The sequence below is a fragment of the Psammomys obesus genome, unplaced genomic scaffold (assembly GCF_907164565.1).
Source record: "Psammomys obesus unplaced genomic scaffold, mPsaObe1.curated_primary_1811, whole genome shotgun sequence".
NCBI lineage: Eukaryota > Metazoa > Chordata > Mammalia > Rodentia > Muridae > Psammomys > Psammomys obesus.
The window spans coordinates 2,710,625-2,724,362 of record NW_026585687.1 but is presented as its reverse complement, the minus strand read 5'-3'; the positions used below and the strand labels follow the sequence as shown (position 1 = coordinate 2,724,362).

The following is a 13,738-nucleotide window of genomic DNA, read 5'->3' as shown; positions in this document are numbered from 1 at the left end:
CAGCAGAAGTAAACTGTGCCACCCTGGGCATAGCTAAGAATATGAGCCCTCAAAACCTGCCCCCACAGTGACACACCTCCTCTAACAAGGCCAAACCTACCCCAGCAAGGCCACACCTCCTTATTAGTGCCACTCCCCATGGAGCAAGCATTTAAACACATGAGTCTATGGCGACCATACCTATTCAAACCAACACAATAACCACCTTGTCTATTTCCCATCTTTAACACTTCTCTGTCTCTGTCTCTCTCTGTAATATAGATGATTTCACTATGTAGCCCAGAGTGACCTTGACCTTATGATCTTCCTCCCTTCGCTTACGGAGTGCATGTACCACCATGCCCCATCTGCATCTTTACAGCTTAGTCATTGAATATATGTGGGATGTTGTGGTATGTGATGTTTTGGGACTGACATTTTTTATTCAGTGTGATGCCTCTGAGATACCTCAGGCTGATGCATTTATCAATAATTTGATTTTTAAATCATTTTATTGTATTTCATGAAATGCATGTATCAGAGTTTGCTCAGCAAATTATGATACATGCTATGAAAAATATCATATAAAATATGATATTTTGTTTATTTCCAAATTCCATAAAGCTGCTATGAACATTATGTATTGGGTTATCTTTTTAGATATAACTTTATTGCTCTGGCATAAATTCCTTGGAGTTATTCTCCTTTATTTATAGTGTAATTATTTGAAATATTTCCCATATAGATTATATAGATAGAAAGATGTATGTGGTCACCACATATGGCTTTGAGAACATTTTAGAAGGAGCAGTCATCTTCAGATAGCTCTTGTTTTTTAATCCCAAGCTCCCATATATTCTTTTTATTTTTCTTCATGATCCCTGGGGATGGAATCTAGGAACTTGTGTACCATAGACAAACCTTCTACCTCTTTTAAGGGATTAATTTTTTTCTTTAAAGACATCTATCATTTTCACAACCTCAGATTTAAGATAGTTTTCTTGGTGCTTCTAGTGTGATAGTATCCTCAGGGCTTGCTGTGGTTGGATATCTGGGTTGTGGTGGTATCATACGGCCGTGGGTTTTGTTGCTGGTGTTCTTTCGCTGACCTCTTGCCATTTGATTGACTCTGTTATTAGAAGGCCTGGTGGTCTCTGATGGTAGAATATCGCTGGGGTTATAGGTAGGGCTCGTGGTCCCAGATGGCCCCAGTCCTCTTGGTTTCCTCCTGCTCCCTGATCCGTTCTGGTCTCCAGTCCTCAGATTGGGGTGGGTTCCGAGAAATGGCACAGGCTGGGGAACTGGGATGTGGGTTGTTCAGAGGAAGTGGAGCACAGAGGGCCCTGAGCAGACCTGGCCACAGTTGCTGGCAGGCTTTGGCATGCCAGTAGATGGAGGGGGGAGGGGAGCTCTACCTGCTGCTCTCTGATCTGTAGATTCATGTGGGTCCCAGGAAATGGCACAGACCAAGGAACTGCTGCTCCCTGATATGGACTAGCTTCAGGGGCAACAGATCCAGGTGAGTTCTGGAAAATGTGCAGGCCGGGGAACTGCTGCTCCCTGATCCATGCTATGTCATGAGCACTATGAAAAGATCTCTATTTCCTCCATTTCTTGGGATAAGCAATGGATATTTTGGAATAGCTCAGTGATGCCCACAGATGCAGGGTTAGAATGGTTTCAGTACTTGTATTCCATCACTTGGTTCAGACCACGTTGGAGGTTTGAAAGTATGTCACCAGCAACTGCTTCACTCCAGTAGGCAGCTCCTGGCTACATCACAGCATGACGAAATGATGGTTAACGTTCATTGCCATCTTGACTGTATCTGGAGTCACATAGGAGACACCTCTGGGAGTACAATCTGAGGGGATACCATCCATCAGAGTGGGATAAGTTTGGCTTCAGGGTTGTGGGGAGGCTGTTCATATTGGTAGGTCATTCTGATTTTAAAAATGTTATTTCCTTTCTGTTTAGAGAAGTGTGTGTGTGTGTGTGTGTGTTCTTTGGGGTTAGGTTTCTCCATGATGAATGTTTGGTCTCCCTTTGCGGACATCTTCATTTCTACTCTTTTACTGAAAGTTACTCTTGCTTTATATACGGAATTTCACATGTTTCAGATAAGATAATAAAAACCTGCATTCTTCTTCCAAAGTATCTGTTAAGCTCATCATTTACTGATGTTCACATTTCTGTAAGAAAACCAGTAATGCTAACTATGGTTAACACTAAGTTTTCTGATGTGCTACACCGCAGATGGAGTAAGTCATAGTATTCTGGGTGGGGACCCAGATCAGTATTTTTAATGCATCTACAAGTGATTTCAATATGTAGCAATACTCAAACAGTTGCCCACTTACAGCTGGACACTTAACGCCTGCCTTGGCACTTCATGTGTAGTTTGTTCTAAGTCAGTATTTGTTTAAAGCAACTAATTTGAGTATTATTGACATTATAATGATAAGTTAAAGAATATCTCTATAGCACTTAAATAACGTATACCTTATGGAAGAGATTTAATTCCACAGTCTATTCGATATACTCATGTTGAGACCTATTGTACAGGGATGTTGAACGTACTTAATTCAAAAGGACATATTGCCTGCCATTGAGTATCCTATGCTTTACTGAGGAAGACAGGCCCATGATGAGAGTTTTAAATTTTAGTGTAGTTGGCAGAAGCCACAGGATTTTGTGTAAGATATGCACAGGTGGTTAATTTTTGCCTGGATAGTGAAGCAAAGATGTTAGCATAGTCTCTAGGGACATTTTTGGTAAAGAGTCAGAGAGTTTCAGATATGAGGAAATGACTGTTTTTTCCTAAATAGGGGAGATTGTCATAGGCCACCTTCAAGGAGTGGTACATCCCCATATGACAGACACTTATCATTGGAAACCTGCTGGGTTCACCTAGATGCTTTTTCTATTGTGCTCTTGAAAATAGTCCATGATGTCATTGGGCGTGGATTATTGTCATTTAACACAGGAAGAATGCAGGGCTCGGGGATGTTAAGTGATTTTCTTTTCAATGTTACATAGCCAGTTGACAGGAATGTGGAGACTGATTTCCTACATTTGCTACACTGTGGGGGCACGAAAAGCAAGTTTGGGCCAGCTCACTGAGGGCCTTCCATTCAAGGCAGTAGAGTTTAGACATTCTTGACAGGCTATGGGAAGCCATGGAAAGATTTTGAACAGTAGGAGTGACTGTGCCTGTTGACTCGTCTTTGCCACTTGAGCACTCACTGTTTGGCACTCAAAAAGCAAGCTGACAAGTTTGTTTTACACCCCTATCAGCAAGTCAGAACCTGGTAGTTTGTGGTCAAACTGTTTATGTACTTTCTTTTAACAGTTTTTCTCTCAGCTGCTTTCTGCTTTATTTAACGGCATTCCAGTCATTTCCATCTGTCCTCTATTAGTAGCCAACCTTAAAGGAGCCCTTGCGTGTCCCTCCATCCCATCCTGCCTTAATGAGAAAACTGGGTTCTCTAATTCTGAAATCAGACCCAGCCAAACAAGCAAAGACACAATAGCTTTGGACATGGAACACTGAAATGGTGATTAATCTTCTTCCTGAACATTCTTGTCAAACGCTTACTTCACCTCACACTTTCTTCATTTCTCAAAAAACATCTGGCATGCAGCTTTCCCCCCTTCTCCTTTCTACATGTTGCCTAATTTCTTCCCTCCTCTTTTCTTGTCTTCTAATTTTGCTACTCGGGAAAGAAAATGCTAAAAGCAAGATGTGGATGTCATGGGGCCAGATGCCTGGTGCTGTCTTCCAGATCCCTCAGACAGCATTGTGAGGGAGGTCAGGGTAGCCATCACTACATTTATGGCAAGACAGGAAGTATATATCACGAAATAACTGAAAGTTACTGAAAAGACAAAATGGGACAGAGATCCGGGGCTTCCAATGGCCTGGGCAGCGTGCTGGTCGACAAGCTACAATTTTTAACAATGAAGATACTGAGTGAGGATCAGGGAGTTGTTGAGGATTGTGGATATATTAAATTGCAAAACTGTATACTCTTTTGGTTCCTTTTGGTATGGAAAGAGTCAAGACACAGATGGTTTTGAGACTTCTTAGAATATCACTTTGCTTTATTTTGTTTGTTTTGGTTTTAGTTTTAGACTTTTCATTTTGAAATAATTTTAGACTCATAAGAAGTTGAAAAAAATTGGACAGAGAGTTCCCATGTGTCCTTTACCCAACCTCCCTCAATGATAACATTTTTCATAACCATGTTAAAATATCAACACCAAGAATTCATGTTAGTTCAAAAACAATGAACTAGTGATAGACTTTAATTATGGTCTGAGCATCTCTAGCTGATTTTATGTTGTGTATATTGGTAATCAGGGCATTTGGGGAAATAATTAAGGTTATATGAGGTCATGATTGGGGAACTGTAATCCTATGAACTGGTGTCATGCTAAGCAGACAAAGAGAGGGTCTAGAGAGATGGCTCATCAGTTAACAGCACTGGCTGCTCTTCCAGAGAGCCTGGATTTGATTCCCAGCATCCACACAGTAGCTCACAGCTATGTGTATCTCTATTATCAGGGGACCTGATGCACTTTTCTGACCTCTGAGGCCACTGCAATACACATGGTCACAGACATACATACAGCAAAACACATGAAGTGAAATAAAAAAAAAAAAAAGGGAACAGTCACTGAAGTCCTTCCCCAAGTGCAAAGGCAAGGTCATGTGAAGCCATAAAGAAAAGGCAGCCTTCTAAAAGTCAGAAAGGGAAGCCTAATCAGAAACCAGCTATGATGCAATGATAATGGACTTCTTGTTCAAAGAACTATGAGGAAACAAAAGTGTTTTTCAAAACACTCAGTTTATGGTACTTCATTATGTCTGTCCAAGCAGATGAATGCAATCATATTCCATTTTACTAGCTTTTACATTCAGGGAGTTTCTTTTTCGGTGTGTAGCACTAACTTAGTTTCTGAGGCTGCCATATGCACCATAGTCTTGGTGATTTCCAGAACAGAAATGTATTTTTCATGATTCTGGAAGCTATTGGTCCAAGTCAAGGTACCAGCAGAATTCAGTTTAATGAAGCCTTTGTGGCTTGTACATGCCTACCTTTCTGTCAGCTCTTTACATGGTGATTACTTTGTGTATGCATGCATCTGGTATTTCTCACTTTCTAAGTCTCTCTCTTTCTCTCCCCAAGTCTTTCTCAAAATTATGCTTATTTATTTACTTATTTTTTAAAGTATTTTTTTATAACCATACCTAATCAGATTAGGTTAAAGCCAACTCCACTGGCCTCATTTCAACCTATCACCTCTTTAAAGACTCTGTCTCCACAAACAGCCATGTTTTGAGGTCCTGAGGCTCCAACATGAATTTTAGTGTGCACAATCCAATTTGTAACAACTGCATGATAGTTTATTGTACGAAGACTTATTAACCAATTTTCCAATGAGAGGAAGTGTTCTATGAACACAAATACTCTTGTGCTTCTACTTTATATTTAAATATTCCTCTATCCGTTATCCCTGGCACTACCTACTTACTTTTCCATCATTGAAATTTCATTTTTTGTGTTTCAATAAAAAATTTGTTTTTACCCGGGTCCATCTGAGAGCTGCATCTGCATAATTTCTAGATGAGTCTGGGTCAGATCTTTCTTCTTACACTCAGGCCTACCTGTAAGTTGTATCCATGTGCTGGCTCAGTGAGTGCTCCTTAATCCTAGCCCTTTAACACTTTTCTGTGTCTAGAGCCTGTTGGTAGCCACACCAGAGAACTTTCTTGGTCCTCATCCCAACAATTCCACAACCCTCTCAGTTCCCCATGGCATATCAGTTACTACCGGATTGAAATCACCCCAGTCTCCCCACTAAGTATTTGAAGAACTGACCTGATCACTCCTCCTCCTCCTATCTGAACTGTAATTTACCCAAGTTTGGGAAACAGAAAAAAATGGAACCATGCACAGGCCGCCTAGAATGTCATATTAGATACACAAGCAACAAAATAAGTCTACTGCCCAGGTCCCATCACAAAAATGTAAACAACACATAAGATTCAGACAATATGCCTCACACCCTCAAAACCACTGGTCCTATAAAAATGGTCTCTAATGGGGATTACTTAGATGACCACCAGGACACAGAATTTAAAGGAACAATTATAAACATGATTGTGCTAGTTGGTTTTTTTGGTCCACTTCACATAAGTTAGAGGAAGACTGAACACTGTTGAATAGTTGCATCAATTGGATTTGCCTATAGACAAGCCTGTGGGGCTTCAGTAATGATTGGTTGCAATCCCACTGTGGGTTGCTCCACCTTTAGGCAGGTGGTTCTGGGTGCTAGAAGAAAGCAAGCTGAGTAAGCCATGGATAGTACATCAGCAAACAGCTTTCCGCAATGGCCTCTGTTTCAATCCCTGCCTTGTTTTTCTGCTCTGACCTCCCTCAATGATGACCTGTAACCTGTGAGGTGAAAATAAACCCTTTCCACCCAAGTTGCTTTTGGCCATGGTGTTAATCACAGCAACAGGAAACTAGGACAGAAATTGGTACTAGAGAATGTGCTATTCTTGTGACAGACCTGACCACAATGTCTTTGGGTGGATTGTGGAAGGATTTTGGAACATGGGCTAGAAAAGCCATGTAGTACCTGGAGCTTAGTAAGCTATTCTCTGGGAGCTCAAAAGATAGAAATGTTGAGAGAGGTGTAGACGATGGAGGCATGCTTGTGAAGTTTCAGAGGGTAGCAAGGACTCTGTTAGGGCCATTTGTGTGATATTTTGGTTGAAGACTATGTAGATTCTGCTCATCTGGAGATGAGAACTGGCTGTGATTAAGAATAGATCAGCATCTCTTTTCCTCCAGTTTATCACCCAAACTTCTGTTATCATCATGGACCACCACCCCACCAATGTTATAGGAACAAGCCACACCTGAAGTCTCACTTCCACTAAGGTGTCTCTGTTGCTAAGATCTGCATCTTTGAATGGGGACAGAAGAAGATAAATGTTGATGAATTCCTGCTTTGTGGTAACACGGTCACAGATGAATCTGAGCAACTCTCTTCCAAAGCCTTGGAAGCTGCTTGTATTTGTATCAACCAATGCAAGGTTAAGAGTTGTGGAAAGGGTTGGCTTTCACCCTTTCCATGTCATACAATTTAACAAGATGTTGTCTTGTGCTGGGGCTGACAAGCTCCAGACAAATATGCTTACTGCTTTTGGGAAGCCCAGGGGCACAGTGACCAGGGTTCACATTGGCCAGGTCACCACCGTAAGTCTCAAACTCTGGGACACATGGCTGAAGGGCCCATTTAACACATTAAAGTGGACCTTGCCTCAAGGTTCTCCAGCATCTCTCAGTCCCTACCTGTTACTGGGTATAGCTGGCATACTCTACCCCCTATCCTAAACTTTCCAGCTCAGGGGCTGGACTGTCCTTGCCCAGTGGCTCTTCCTCATATAATGCAGCCATTTTGGTTACCTGGCTCTTTGGTCTACCCTTTACCCTCATGCTCTCTTGGTCTCCTCCTCTCCTGCTCTCCCCTTTTCTCACATAACCCAGCTCAGGGTCATGTTTGCTCTGGTCTCTCTCAGATATCTTTGCCTCTGGCTACAATCCCCCTTTTATCTACGGTAAACTTTCCTCCAACATACCTAGGAGCAGTCATGTCCTTTCTTTTTTATTTCTTATTTTTGTTGTTGTTGTTGTTCAGCTGGTGCTTAAAACTGGGAGTAGCTTAAATGAGCTCCTTCCTGGGGATTTCAGCTTTTCTGAAGCAAGATGCTGATCTGACTTTCTTAAGGTATGTACGGATCATTTGTTTCTGCTGGCTTCTGCCTCCCAACAAACTTGATTCTAGAGTCCACCTCTTTAGCCAGTTTTTCCCTCCACTTTTTATCTAACCATCCATCTCTTTTTTACTACTCAGTAAGTGTCCTCTCTCTGGTTTTTGGAGCCTGCCACCTCCTTTGGGCCATTTACCTCATGGTCATCTCCTTGTTGCTCTCCCTTTACTGGAACCTTCCTTTTCCAAAAGCTTCTGCCAGTGTACCCCTCCAGCTGTGTGTGTGTGTTTTTTTTTTTCTTTATCTGCCCTAACCATGTGTCTCTTCCCTTCTATTGGGTAAGTACCACTACAGAGCTTCCTGTTTTACCTACTTTTACTATGAAAGTTAAGCTGGTGTGCCAGCATGCTTCTTCTCAAACTACCTGGACCCTATCAGGTGGAAAGGGTAGTTACCTCTCCTTTGTGATTTGGAACATTACTCTCTGATAACTTTCTCAATCTGCTTGAAGATGCCCTGGATTGAAGTTCTTGTTACCACAACACTTACCTACTCTGCTCCCTTATGGCTCCTCTCAGCTCTTTCCTGGAGCTTACTCACTGGATGCTAAGTTCCACAGCATCTCTATACTCTCCAGGGTCAGTGACCCTTTCTTTGTTCCCTTTCCCACAGAGCTACCTTTTCTATCTCTCATTGTGCCCTCCCAGGCCTATATACTGCGAGTGTACTTTGTCTTCCTAGGAGGTGCCTGATCAACCCTGCAGCTTCCTTAAATCCTTCTAGGCCTCTGTGACCTTGTCCTTTCTGTCTCTCAGCACCCTCCTGGAAGTCCTGCAGCTTCTCCATGTCCTTGTAGCTTCTACAATATTGAAAACCTCTCTTGTGGGGAATTACTGCTTATTTCTCCTTGTTCCTTATGGTCACACTATACATGGTCTCTTAGCTGCCTCTTAGAACTTATTGGAGTCTACTTTATTTTATTCTGTGACCCTTCCTCATTTTCTCCTTGGACTAAGTTTTTTTTTTTTTTTTTTTTTTTTTTTCCTCAGACTCGGATTTTCTTTTTGTTTTTAAATATTAATTTTGTTGCTTATTTCACTCCTACTGGGTTCTTTTTTAAATTTAAATTCATTTTCATGATTTATTCACTTTACAGCCCAATTGTAGCCCCCTCCATCATTTTCTCTCCCAGTCCCTCCTTCTCTCACTCTTCCCTCTATCCCCCTTCTTATTCCACAGAAGAGGGGAACCTTCCTCCCCTACCATCTGACTCCAGCCTATCAAGTCTCATTAGGACTGACTTCATCCTCTTCCTTTTTGGCCTGACAAGGTCCTCCCACCAAGGGGAAGTGATCAAAGAACAGGCAACAAAGTCCATGTCAGAGACAGCCCCTGCTCCCCTTAATAGAGAGACAACCCCTGCTCCCCTTACTTGGGAACCCATATGGAGATTGCAATGCCTAGGGGCTACATCTGAGCAGGGAGTGTAGGTTCTCTCCTTGTATGGTCCTTCATTGGTGCATCAGTCTCTGCAGGCCCCTCTGGGCCCAGATTTGTTGGCTCTGTTGGTCTTCTTATGGAGCTCCTGTCCACTCCAGGTCCTTCTATTCCCCTACTCTTTCTTACAACTCCCTGCACTTTGTCAAAAATTTGGCTGTGAGTCTTTGCATCTGCTTTGATCCCCTGCTGGGTGGAGTCTTTCAGAAGACATCTATGGTAGGCTCCCATTCTGTTCTCTCTCTTCAACAAATTCTGGTGTTTATTTTATTTGCCCTTCTGAATGAAAATTAAGCATCCTCCCTGGGGTCCTCCTTATTATTTAGCTTCTTTAGATCTGTGGATTGTAGTATGGTTATCCTGTACTATATAGCTAATATCTGCTTATAATCGAATGCATACCATGTGTGTCTTTCTGCTTCTGGGTTACCTCACTCAGGATGATCTTTTCTAGTTCTCACCATTTGCCTGCAAATTTCATGATTTCCTTGTTTTAAATTGCTGAGTAGTATTCCATTGTGTAAATGTACCACATTTTCTGTATCCATTCTTCGGTTGAGGGACATCTGGGTTGTTTCCAGATTCTGGCTATTATGAATAAAGCTGCTATGAACATAGTTGAGCAAATGTCCTTGTTGGCGGTGCCAATAACACACTGTGTCTGACTAGCAGGTCAGCAGTGATTGCACAGTGACCAACAGACTGAACTGTGGGCCTCAAAACATCACTGACTGCATTTCCCAGGTGAGAGGAAACCCCACATTAAGGGAAACAATCAGGTCCATCCTCAGGTCACCCAGCTAATTCCCAGAAGAGTTCCTGGACTCAGATTTTCTTTAAGCCTCACTGTGGATCAGAAAGGAGAGGAGAACCTCCCCTATCAGTGGACTTGGGGAGTGGCATGCATGCAGAAAGGGGAGGGAGGGTGGGATCAGGAGGGGAGGAGGGAGGGGCTTATGGGGGGGATACAAAATTAATAAAGTGTAATTAATAAAAAATTAAAAAAAGAAAATATCTTTATGCAACCCAATACTGTATATGTAAAGGAAAAGAAAAATATATGAAGCAATTTAAGTATATTTTAATGGACACACCCTGAATATAATAATAATTGATGCCTATCATATAATTCAATTTCACAGAGTACGATTATTAACATTATTAATTAATTTAAAAGTATTAGCTTTAAAAAAACTTTAATCCCATATATTTTTATCTTCCTAATGGGTTACACTATTGAGACCTACAGGGTAGTCAGTTATATTTGAAGGTCAAGGAAGATAGGGAGCATGGTCTTGGGAGGGAATGAGAGAGGGGGCTACAGCTGGGATACAAAGTGAATAAATTGTAATTAATATAAAAAAATAAAACATTAAAAAATAAACAGAATGTAAAAAAAAGCCTCTCTATCTTACTGAAAATGGCTTGGTTTCACTATAGCTCAATGGCCAATGATGGCACACTTAAGTTCAAGATTCTTTCAGATTGTAACAACTTCTGCTACCACACAAATGATCCCAAAGTCTCTTAAACTTTGTCCTCCACCACACCTAGGAGTAATCATATCTTTCCTTTTTCTTTTTTTCATTCAATCATGTTCATCCACATCAAGCATAAGGAACATGTCACCGAGGTACTGCATAGAGCCAAGTTCAAATTTTCTGGCTGCCAGAAGATCTGAAAGAAGTGAGCCTTCACCAAGTTTAATGCAGATGAACTTGAAGACATGGTTGCTAAGATATGGCTAGTTCCTGATGGCTATGCGTCAAATATATCTCCAGTCATGGTCCCCTGGACTGGTATAGATCCTTGAATTCCTGAGGGCTTTCACAGTGCTCTCCTGTACCCAACCAAATCATGCTCAGTAATCTCACATCCAGTCTGAAAAAAAAAAAAAACAAACAGATGAGGATGATTGTGAAGTATTTCCTTGGAGTCAGCACACAAAGCTCTGGTCCAGTGGGTGCCAAGGTTCATCTCATGCAGGCACCCAACTTGGTAGTGTGTACAAATCTCCCATGTGGTACTGGTTTTGGCAGAATGAAAACTGCAGGATTGAAGGAGTAATGGAAATAACTTGAGGCTTGGCACTGTGAGAGGTCAAGAGAGGCTATTGATGAGGACTCAGCCTCCAGTTGCAGCAGAGTCCCCAGGAACGGAAGGGTCATGGAGAGAGGCTGAGGCTTGGCACCATGTGGCAGAGCTGGAGTCTCAGAAGAGAAGCTAGGAGAGGGCATTGGTAATAGTGCAGCCTTAGTTGTTGTGGAGCTCCCAGCAGGTGACAGATTCCAGGAAGGTGAGATGACAACCAAGGACAGTGGCAGGTGTGAAGTAGAACTTGCTTGAGCCTATGAGATATGCTGCATATGCTTCAGATGACAGAGCCAGAGAAGTGGAGCTACTCAAGCACCTTGGAACACAGAAGATTGTGAGTTCAAGACATTGAGCACTGAATTATTTACATGGTTTGTACAGGGCCCACTCTCCTGAGTGCTACAGCCAGTGAGGGGTCAGAGATAGCTCTTCTGTTCTCATGATCAGGGTCAGCTCTCCAGGCTACTGCAGCTGGCAAGGAGGGAGGGGTCATCGCTCCTGCCACCTCACGCCATATGAGTGCTTTCCAGATTTTGTACACTCTCACCTTTTGGGCTGGCTCACTTGTGGCCCCTCCACCAGGGCCAGCTCTACTTTACTATCCAGGCAAGGTGCAGGGCCTGCTCTTCTGAGTGCTGCAGCTAGTGAAGGGCAGGACCAGATTACCCACTCCCATAACCCCAGGGCCATTTCTCCTGGATACTACAGGTGGTGAAGGGCAATGGGAATAAGGCATCACCTCCACACCCATACCATCTCACAGCAGATGAGTAGCAGGACCAGCTCTCTGGAACTCTCCCCCTCAGGACTGGCTCACCTGCACACCCTAGCCCCTGCAACCAGGGTTAGCTCTGCTGAGCTGTACAAGTAAAGTTCAGGGCCTGCTCTCCAAGTGATGAAGCTGGTGGGGGGCAGGAATGGCTCTCCTGAGCTCATGACCCTGTGGACAGCTTTCCTAACTGCTGGAGGTGGAAAGTGGCAGGGCGTGACACCCCATGGCAGACAAGTGGAAAGGGCAGCTCTCCCACACTTAAAACCCTGCACTAGGACCAGCTGCATTGTGCTGCCTGGGCAAGGGGAAAGACCCACTGGTAAGAGATGGAGCCACCTCTCCCAAGCACAGGGTCAGAGCCAGTTATGCACAGCCCTTGGACATCCACGGCAGATTTTCTGACCAGGGACATCTTCATATTCTCTAATGGTGGTATGAGTCACAGATATTGACACGGACTCCTGCTGCTGCATAGCCATAGATTCAGACAGCCCTCAGTAGCAGTTTGGTCTGGGATCTCACCATGGCCTCAGGTAGCGTGGCTGACCACTTATAGCAGGCTATGCCTCTTCACCCTTGAGTTTCCAGTTTCAATTCTTTTCATAATGCTGAAGCTGCTCTACTTCTATTTCTTCTCCCATCTGTCCACCACATACATTATGGTGGTTCCCACTGCAGGAGGGCCATGTGGCTAGTGGGCCCCTGGGAGACATCTTCCATCTGGGCTGTGTGGTGAGGCTGGAAGTGGGTGTCTATGGCCTGCCTGTGCCATGTACTTCTGTGGGTAGCATAGCAGTCTGTGGGTCTCTCTCTTTCTTTATCTTTCTGCACTGCAATGACTGGATTTAATTTGATTTCTAAGAGTTTTAGGCATAAGACAACTTTAGTCACCAAGATAGGCATCAAGCAGAGGACTAATATCGTGTATATACAAAGAACTAAAGAAGCTGAAAAGCAGCAAACCAAGTAATCCAATTAAAAAATGGGGAACATCGCCTTTACTATGTTTAGATATGTGCCTTGTATCCCTGATCTCTCCAGTATGGACATCAGAAGAAAACGAAAATAGGAAACAACCTCGGAACCTGCTACAGAGGGCCTCTGAAAGCCAGAAGAAAACAGGAAACAACCTTGAAACCTGCCACAGAGGGCCTCTGAAAGCTTCTGCAGTATAGACTGTCAAAGCAGATGCTGAGCCTGATGGCCAACTGATGGGCAGAGTGAATGGAATTCTATGTAAGAAGTGGGAAATAGTAAGAGCTGGAGGGGACGGGAACTCCACAAGGAGAGCAACAGAACAAGATAATTTGAACACAGGGAACTTCCCAGAGACTCATACTCCAACCAAGGACTATTTGTGGAGATGACCTGGAACCCCTGCACAGGTGTAGCCCATGGCAGTTCAGTGTCCAAGTGGGTTCCATAGTAATGGGAAGAGGGACTGCCTCTGACATAATCTGATTGGCCTGCTCGTTGATCACTTCCCCCTGAGGGGGGAGCAGCCTTACCAGGCCACAGTAGAGGACAATGCAGCCACTTCTGATGAGAACTGATAGACTAAGATCAGAAAGAAGGAGAGGAGGACCTCCCCTATCAGTGGACTTGGGGAG

The 13,738-nt window shown here is 43.3% G+C and overlaps 1 pseudogene; it reads left to right on the top strand.

Annotated features, from left to right (window-relative positions):
- Window positions 1–3,870: 3,870 nt before the first annotated feature.
- LOC129665462 (60S ribosomal protein L10-like) lies at window positions 3,871–11,083 on the top strand (annotated as a pseudogene).
- Window positions 11,084–13,738: the final 2,655 nt, after the last annotated feature.